Raw genomic sequence first — 10241 nt, 5'->3', positions numbered from 1 at the left:
CTGCAAAATTATAAAATCGACTGACAGAAACATTAGATTTACATTTAAGAACATTGATCGACCACTCGTTTCAGTATGAAATCAGTCTCCTGGTGGAGTAGAATGAGTATCGCATGCGTATTCTGTGTCATTCATTTGAAAATGCGTCGAGTGAGTCACGTTAATTGGGCCTGGGATGCAGAACCCCCCGACCCGAAGTGTACCTTTATGTAAACGCGGTATGAAATCACGAAGTCATACTGGTATGGAACTCACACCGCTGCATGCAAGTTTTCAGATGTAAACACACCTTGTTAGTGATGAAAGTTGCCTTGTGTGGTTCTAGTGTTGTTGTTTGTGCCGTTGCATTTTATAGGTCTCTGTAAAACGGACTTGAACGTGATGTATAAAAGTAGAAACCTAACTGCAACCGTGTACGTCACTTTTCGTCTCTCTCGTGGATGCTTATGACATCTATTTGGATGACGTAAACCAGCGCTACTTTTCCAGTAAGAATACTTAACATAAGTAGAAATATTGACAACAGTTAAGTAACAGAATTAGGTAGTTTATGTATCATGTAACAGAATAAGCAGTTGTTTCAATTATAATAACCTGGATCTAATTAAAGTTAAATGAAGGCTTAGTTAAACATAAAATTAACCTCCTCGTAGAAGTTACACATTGTTAGAGAATCGAGCTAAGATTGTGATTCTATGGATAAAATAGAAACGTGTAATTGGCAGTGAAGAAAAATGAATTGGGCTGTGCAAAACCATAAAATTGACTGTACAGAAAAGTGTAATTGAAACCTCTCAAACCTGAAATAGGCAGTGCAGGAAAGTGAAATTAGCATTGTAGAAACATGAAATTGGAATTGAAGGAACATGAAATTGGCATTGTAAAAAAGTTAAATTGGCATTGAGGGAACGTGTAACTGCCATTGTAGAAACAGGAACTTGGCAGTTCAGAAAGATGAAGTGATAGTACATAAAAGTGTAATAAGCATTCTAGAGACCAAACATTGCCAGTGCCTTGAGTGGAGAAACATAAAATTGGCAGTGCAGAACTGGCAATTGAGATACATACATTAACATGAAATAAGCACTGCAGAAAATAAATTGAAATTGACATTGTTGAAACATGAAATTGGCAAACTCCTATTTTAGAAACCTGCAAATGGGTAGTACAGAAAAGTGAAAGTGGCATTGTGGCAACGTGAAATTGGCAGTAAATAAATTTGAAAATGAACTGAAAGAAATTAAAACTCTTATTAAAGAAATCTGAAATTGGCAGTGCAGAACTGGCAATTAAGATACATACACTGACATGGAATTAGCACTGCAGAAAAAAAACTGAAATTTACATTGTTCAAACGTGAAATTGGCAAACTCTTATTATAGAAACATGAAATGGGAAGTGCATGCAGAAAAGTGAAATTGGCATTGTGGCAACGTGAAATTGGCAGTAAATAAAATTGAAAATGGATCGAAGGAACTTAAAACTCTTATTAAAGAAATCTGAAATTGGCAGTGCTGAACTGGCAATTGAGATACATACATTGCCATGAAATTAGCACTGCAGAAAAAAAAAATTGAAATTTACATTGTTCAAACGTGAAATTAGCAAACTCTTATTATAGAAACATGAAATGGGAAGTGCATGCAGAAAAGTGAAATTGGCATTGTGGCAACGTGAAATTGGCAGTAAATAAAATTGAAAATGGATTGAAGGAACTTAAAACTCTTATTAAAGAAATCTGAAATTGGCAGTGCAGAACTGGCAATTGAGATACATACTTTGGCATGATATAAGCACTGCAGAAATTGATTGAAATTGACATTGTTGAAACGTAAAATTGGCAAACTTTCATTATAGAAACCTTAAATTGGTAGTGCAGAAAAGTGAAATTGGCATTGTAGTAACGCGAAATTGACCGTAAATATACGCGAAAATGGCATTGAAGAAACTTGAACTGACGAAGCATAATTGAAGAATCATGAAATTGACAATTTAGAAGAGTGCAATTGGCGGGGCAGAAATGTGAGATAAGCAGTGCTGTCACACGAAATGGCATAACGGAGAAGTGAAATTGCCATTGTGGAAACACAAATGAAATACTACAGAACTGAAGTTAAATTTTACTCGGTAATAGATTTCGTCATCATTCTATAGTTAAACTGAACATAATATATGATAGAAGAAAACCATTACTTAAAAGCCGTGTGGTTTCTCATGGTTCCTCGCCACCTTATTGTTTCATTATTACACTGTCTTGTAATTTCATTAAAGTGGCAAAAATAAACCTAAACCTGAAATAAGCAGTTCATACAAAGGAAATTGGCAGGGTAGAAAGTTGAATGTGGCATTGTAGAAACGTTAATTTGGCAGTTCATAAAAGTGAAATTAGCAACGCAGAAACGAAAAATTGGTAGAATAGAACTAATAAATTAATTAAATTGAAATGCATCTGCAATCAAGTCTTGGTATGCAGTCAATAGATGCAGAGGTCTCAAAGTTTGATTCGGAAAGGGCGACTTGTTAGGATAGAAATCAACCAATTTGGCATTTTCCAAATTTTGTCTACATGTATTTAGTAGTGTTTGCCTGAGTGGAGTGACTGGCCATTTGGGAGAGGCCCATATTGGGGTCAATTGTTGGTCCTGTTCCTCACACAAATCTTTGGTAGAAGTACAGTTATACAAAGTAAACTTACAAATCTTGAACATCAAGGGCAGCACGTGGTTACAAAATCCCACTCTTCCTGCTACACAGGTACAACTAGCACTCTTGACCTCTCCAGTCACAATACACAAGGCAACTTTCAGGTTGTGTGGCGGTTCACTCTTTCGGAAACTATGGCAGCACTTGCTTTTGAAGAAAAAAACTTTTGATCGCTAGCACATTCAATGTCCTCGAGAGGCCTTTCTGGCCTCGCTTTCATGCAGCTAGAACCAGACCGCGCGCTAGTTCCGGCATTATGAAAGTCGGGTATTGGCATTGTAGAAACATGAGATTGGAAGTACGGAAACGTGCAATTGGCAGTGCAGAAACATCAAATAAGCATTAGAAAAAGGTGAAATTGTAGTATAGAAAAGTGAAATTGTCATTGCAGAAACATGAAACTGGCAGTGCAGAAAGGTGAAATTGGCATTACAAAAAAGCGAAATTGTAGTATAGAAAAGTGCAATTATACAAAAAGCAATTAGATACCTTTGCTTCCACTGATGTGATCAAGAACAGTTTTTGTAGAGCTACCCATAGCAGCCATCCAAGGCCGCATATCTTCCGCCTCATGGTTGTATTTCGCACGTCCCTAACACACCGTAAAAACGGCTTTGTGCGTTTCTGCTCCTTTTTACCTTTGCCAGGAGGAAAGGTGAATTTGATACAATTGCTTAAAATTGCAAGTGAAATGGCAGTAAAAAAACGTGAAATTGGCAGTGCAGAAGTGTGAAATTGGTAGAGCAGAAACAAGAAGTTGGCATTGTAGAACCGTGACAGTGACAATACAAACGTGAAATTGGTGGTGCAGAAACGTGAAACAGGCGCTGTAAAAACGTGAAATTAATGACAGTGCATAAACTTGAAATTGGTGGTGTAGAAACATGAAATCGGCAGGGAAGAAACATTAAAATTAGTGTGGTACGTAGAAACGTGAGATCGGCAGTGCAGAAAAGTTAGAATTGGTTTTGTTGAAATATGAAATTGGCATTGTAGAAACATGAGATTGGAAGTACAGAAACATCAAATAAGCATTAGAAAAAGGTGAAATTGGCAGTTTCAATTTAAGCAATGGGTGCCGAGGTTGGAGGGGGGGGGGGGGGGTGTTTAAGCCGTAATGTGCTCATTTTAGAACCGATAATTATTGCACAGTCCCCAAGTTATTACGTGCAGAAATTTTGCCTTGAAGGTTGTCAAACTAGCTGATTGAGCTAACCTGTTCGAAAAAAAAGTCGAACTCTTGATTGGCGTAGATCATTGCATTGAATTATGGACAAGGGGCGGTTCAAGTCGTATGTCGTACCATATCTCCTTTCAATGTAAGTTGATGATACAAATCTTATCTTTTCTTCTCACGATCTTAGAGAACTGTTTTCAGCACGATTAAATGGGCTATATGCTTATCGTCCAAGCCTTAACGTCGACAAGTTTGCTGGGACTCAATAAAATCACTGATCCCTGATGAGCTCCCTTATAAACCCCTGCCCCACTCCTCCACGAAAATAAGCCCACCCTAAAGTCAGTACCCTTTCGATTAAAAGCACCGTACTGACGGGGCTGTTTTGCATTTTATGTCGCTAAATTATTTCACAGACTTTAGATGTTCATCTGATGATTAATGAACTTGTTTTGTGTTTCATATCGTTAAAATGAATTAAATTTTTCAGCGCTTTCTCTTCCAAATACAAACTCGGCCATTTTCGAGAAGAAGCTCCTTCAAAACTTAAGTTTGGCCGTCAAAAGGTCCTTTGAACAAAAAGAACCCAGTGTTATTTTTGGAATTGAAAGGGATATTTAAGTCTCTAGACGTTGCTGGCGCGAATATAGACGGTGATCGCGGAAGGGAGCCCCCCCCCCCCCTCCCCCCATCCCTCCAAACAAATTACACTGTTCATTCGGCCGTGCAGCTAAGTTAAATATTAACTGAAAATTTCGGGCTTTTTGTCCGATGGACCATAAAAACCCGGTTTGAATGGGGTTAGAGAAGTCCTGTTATCATTTGTGAAACAGTCACTAAGTGTTAATGCTTTTTAAGCCGACTTGGAACGTTTAAAATTAAAAAGGACAGATTCCACAGTGGTTTCTGGGCATAGCAAAGGAAATTTCTATAATTTTAAATTTTTACAATTTTCTGATTTTTCATTTTGTAATTTTATAGTTATTGTGTTTGAAAAGCCCCTTTGGGGAGGGACAATAAGTATGTATGTATGTATAAAATGATAGCAAAGAACATGTAAAATTTTCATTAGCTAATAGTGATGTTGTTATGCGGCCGAATATGAACAGTAATACAGTAAAAACCCGCGAGTAAGAACCTAATTTTTAGGAATCTGTTAAGCTAAAATTTGCCAGTTAGACATCTTTTATATAAGAACCTCTTTAGCCTAAAATTTTGAAATAGGTTCTTATTTTCTAAAATTGATAAAATGTTTACTTTTAGGGAAATAAGATAATTTGACATTCTCAAACGTCTTTAGAGACACCTCAATTTTGGAGCCTTACCACCCCAGTTGCAATGAAAATTCGAATGTCGACATTCATATAATATCATTTTTGACACAGTCACATAAATATTAATAAAATGGTATGCAAATTTCATATATGGAAAAGGATGAATACCACAAAAATTATATTAGCAACAATGCAATTTTTTCATCAGAAAAAAAGAACCTATTAAAGAACCTGAATAGCCTAAACTTGTGCTAATTTCCATTTATGCAAGAACCTGTTTAGGCTCTCGCTTGGGAAAATGTAGGTTCTTACTCGCTGTTTTTTACTGTTCTTACCTGCGTTACTTCTTATCCCTTTTGAAATAAGTTGTACTTACTAAGGTTAACTATATTTCACCATCATACGTTTTTAATAGTATCATAGTCATACTAAGTATCGTTGTAACATTTACCTTTATAATATACTTGCAACAGTTGCTTTCCTTAATGTATATCATTTTTTTATACGAGAATGCAAACTTTTCTCACTGGAGATATACTGAGTGTGATACAATTATAAAGTTAATAAGTAAAGTTAAAGGAGCAAGATGTGTTTGAAAATTGTGAATTAATATTAGTAGCCATTAAATTATTAGGCTATTAGTTCTAGTACAAGCTACTTGTGTGAATACAGTAAGTTGACATGTAAGTGTGGATTGTAATGATACTAATAAAAGAAGCCGTTTAAGAACTTAGAACTCCTTTTGAGCGATTTGTTTAATGTTATATATTTCAGAAATTGAAAATTGCTGCCTTGTGTTTCCATCGTGATGCCGAAACACAAAAGTGGGTTTGAGAGAACCCCCGGGGCTCCCATATATGAGCTATGAGCTATATAGGTATGTGCCGCTGTGAAGGGCATGGTTTTCAAACAGTTTAGTCTGGGAATAAACTGCGTCTACTCTGGACATGCTCTACTTATGGACGGACCATTATTTTTTTGGAGGGGAGATCAAAAATCCTAAAAAAAATGTTTGCAAGAGCAAAAAAGCTCAAATAAATTGTTTGCAGACACGAGAAGGGGAAAATAAAACGTTTGCAGACAGTAGATAGTCAGCTATTTATACATCACTAATATCAGAGTTTTTAGAGCTCAAAATACCAGGAAATGAGTTTTCCGGTGTTTATATTTCAGAAAGTTACGGGAGTCCATGCCCCCCCCCCCCTCCCTAAAAGCGACAGGCTTAAATGGGTCCTCAACACCCAAAACCGTCTACTTTACGAAAACCATGAAGTTTCCTAGACTCATAACTGCACGGTTTGTATACGCAGATCCATAGACCTGCGTGTTTTACAGAATGTAAAATTCAGTTTGTTTCTTTTGGTATGTATACATCTGCATACTCGGTTGTTTAATTGAAAAATCCATGATGAAGTGTGCGCTAGTCACACGAAACACGTAGGAGAGAATAAAATAGTTTTACAATGCAAATAGTTCGCAGAGGTGCTGCTCACTGGCTTAACTTTAACAGATAAATTAAAAAATCATCCTTTTTAAAAAAAAATCAAGTGTGATGGTTTGTAGAAGCATCGACAAAGAGGAACATGACTTAAATTTTGTTTCAACAACCAACCAAGTCCACTGGCTGGACACCAAAAAAAGCCTGAAAAAATTGTTTGCACATTCAACGACAGAGAAAAAATTGTTTGTCTCGAAAAAAATTTGATTCCCCCCTCCAAAAAAAAATTATCCGTCCCTTATTCAAGATAGAATTCCGAGATCCTGACCACTTTGCAGCGGGTAGAATTCGTAAGAGTGTATTATCCTGGAGAAAACTTTTACTTCATCAACTGTAATACCACTGTTAACTGGATAAAAATAAGATAGATGTTGACGATTTTGTGCAGCATAAAGTGTGTAAAACTCTGTGATGAAAACACGTGCTGCTGGTGGTTCCAATTGAGTTTTGAACATTTGAGACGTCATTCTATGGTCTATTAAAAAGTGTATTAAAAACTAGCCATGGTATATCGCAATTCCTGAATTTTGATTGGTTTACATGGCATGGTATATACAAAAAAAAAAAAACCAAAAACAAATTATATTAAGAGCTCATATACCATGGAACACAAATATGGTAGGTGTACGCCTCAGCGAGAACGACCAGGGTGCACAATATTGCAATTCTCTGTGTGCTTTTAATAACACAATTATTCCACTTGCGCTTGTTGGATATGACATAGTTAGCCAACTCGGTGCTACGCCCCTTGTTGGCTATCTACCATCTCATATCCAACGCGCGCGTGATTGGTTTAAACACGTCACGTGATTAAATGTCAGCTGTCGTAGAAACAGTTATGTCACGTGGTCAATTCAGTCCATAGTCGGGAGACAATGAAGCGTAACATCCATTGTAAAAAGAAAGCGGCGTGGAAAAAAAAAACGTTGCTTACTATTGGTTTACTGAAGTTTGCGTGTCCTACCCTCCGACATCGATATTATTATTCGCTCTGAGTGAGTTAGCGACGTGCGATATAAAACCATGAGGCGGAATATATGCGGTACTGGATGGCTGTTTGTAAGTGGCGGGAAAAAACTTTTTCTAATCACATCAGTGGAAGCAAAGGTATCGAGTTCATTTTGCTATATTTCAGCCTGATAACTATGGAAAACGCACTGAAGATTACTAAGAACTCCGCTCGCAATAGACACTGATTTTAAAATGGACGCTTTTTTAATTTTTTTTAGACTTATGGTATAACAAAAATAATCGAATGTTGTCAGTGAGACAAACTACTTTTACTTTCAAGCGTTAGATCTATTAATTTTTCGATAGACATTTTTAAAATATTAATAACTTGGATTGCAATTTCCCTTTCTTTAATCCAGCGCATTCTTGACTCGCATTACGCGGATAATGAACATCTTTCAGTCTACTTTGGACGCCTTTTGGGAAAATTAAAGCTAAGGCTGACAACTATATACCTACATCAGCAAAGCGTATTTTCTATGCATGGCCTGTAACCATTTTTTATGTCACGACATTTTGAGTCAGTTTTGTGCTGTACAAAATTTCAAAACCTCAAAATAAGAGTTTCTAAGGCAGGAAAACATCAACGAATTAGTACTAAACCTAAAATAACCAAGGATGTTTAATTAGACAATGTTTTGAAAACGCTCTGTCCTTGACATAGCTTCTTTACATTATAATCACTCTTCACTTATTAAGTCCCCATGCATCCCTTTATAAGTGATGCACCCAGTCTGCTTTTTCAAACCTTCGGTAAGCTGATTTACAAAAAGGCGAATGATCTTCTGTAAAACGGCACGTGTCAACTTGGATGTGCGAATTAAGCGGCTGAGCTAGAAATACTGATGTCTCCTTATTTGCAGAGAAACTAAAACTTAATTGTTCCGCTAATTCGGAAAACATAAGAAAAGAAATTTTAGTGTACATGCTTGATTGCCTTGTCTAAAGCGTACAGAGTAATTAAATTATTTACACAAAAATTAAATCAAAAATTAGAACGTGGATGTACAATAGTTTATAGCCGACATTACATGGGAGACGAATGGCGTCACAAGTTCATAACATTCCTTTCTGTAAAAAATGAGCTTTCCTTCTACGTTTAATTTCCTATCTGTTCAACATGTATTTTGACAAATGCGCATATTTTGTGTGGAGTTTCCGTTTATACCTTAGTTAAACAAAACTCCACGCATTCCGTGGTTCAACGGTTCAGTGAAACACAGCGGCGTATGTGGGAAGAACAGTACACAATAAGATATTGTATAAAAATTACGACCAAAGTTGCGCGTGCAAATGATTTATGCCGCTCAGAAAAACTTACACGCAACCTTATAGCAGTTATTATTCACACTGATAAAGGGTAATATACCCGAAACGTCTGTGTTCGAAGTAGCCTTTTATGGCACTTTTTGATATTTATTGTTTAGAATATCAGTCCTAACATTTACACGCAACTTTCCTATCACATTTCTTTAGCATATAATAGGCGATTTGCATGATGGCGTCATTGACTACAACTACCAGAATCCTTCACTTTTTCTTTTTTATCATTCTAATTAGAGCAATTGTTTTTCAAACCCCACTGGGGATTCAAAATTTAAATAATAAAGGAAAAGCGAAATGAATTCTGGTAGTTGTAGTCAAATGACGGCATCGTGCAAATGTGCTATTGTGAAGAGATCGAGTTAGTCGGAATTTAGAGTTCGAGATCGAGCTTTGATTTCGAGTTATTGACATGTTTGCCTCAATTTCTATGAGAAAAAATCTGCTTACCTACAAATGAAAGCCAATCATTCTCAGGATAACCGGAGTGTTGATTCAAACACGAAATCGAACTCGAATGCATGAAATAGACAATCACTGACATGATTTTATCCAGTGAGTATGTTATGCAAATATCCGAATATTCTACCAGTTATCAGAATCACTAGATCAAGAGGTTCGTAAGCTACACTGCTCGTTGTATCGGTGTCATCTCGTTTCGACCGTTCTGTGACGTCCTTTTTCGCATATTCCACTTTCACGTTTTTTTTTTTTTTTAATTTTATACTAGCAAACTACATTTGGGCTGAATGTAGGTGCGTTCTGAAGCGAGATAGCATTGGAGCCGGATATCGGTCATTCAAATTACAAGGAATTAAGGGGGCCTGTTTGTTACATGCCCTAATATCTAAACAATCTCATGAAGTCTGGTGTTATTCAGATATATTAAGCTCTTTAATTCTGTAGCAATAGCGGTTTTTGTAAAATGTTTTCGGTAAAAGTTCAGACGCCAACCAAATTCAAATATGGTTTAAAATGCGAGTTCATTATACACAGAGAAAAAGTGTGCGAAGTTTACTGGATGTAATTAGTGTAAAGGGTGTAAACTGAAGCCTTCATTTTATGTTAGTTAAATGGTTTTGCGCGGATTGAGTTGAACTAAGTATTCTTGCATTATTATCGCTCATTTGGTTTCATAAAAATATTATAGAATTTTAAACTTCTATTTCGTAGTTAGGACCCTAAATTAAACCAGCTACCCGCAAGCAATAAACAAAATAAATTACTGGCCATATATAGAAAATACGTTTTGCTG

General features: G+C 36.4%; 2 long non-coding RNA genes across 2 annotated transcripts in view; both read left to right on the top strand.

Annotated features, from left to right (window-relative positions):
• The window catches only part of LOC144638378 (uncharacterized), a 68500-nt gene extending 64547 nt beyond the window's left edge, over nucleotides 1-3953 (top strand). Inside the window, exon 4 of the long non-coding RNA XR_013567912.1 lies at nucleotides 1400-3953. This is a non-coding gene — a long non-coding RNA (uncharacterized LOC144638378). The remainder of the gene's footprint in view (nucleotides 1-1399) is intronic.
• The window catches only part of LOC144638382 (uncharacterized), a 48971-nt gene that overhangs the window by 31918 nt on the left and 6812 nt on the right, over nucleotides 1-10241 (top strand). The gene's annotated exons all lie outside the window — the stretch shown is intronic.

The sequence above is a fragment of the Oculina patagonica genome, chromosome 14 (genome assembly GCF_052425735.1).
Source record: "Oculina patagonica isolate OP01 chromosome 14, crgOcupat, whole genome shotgun sequence".
In the NCBI taxonomy this organism is placed as follows: Eukaryota; Metazoa; Cnidaria; class Anthozoa; order Scleractinia; family Oculinidae; genus Oculina; species Oculina patagonica.
This window is presented reverse-complemented; position numbering and strand designations above follow the sequence as displayed.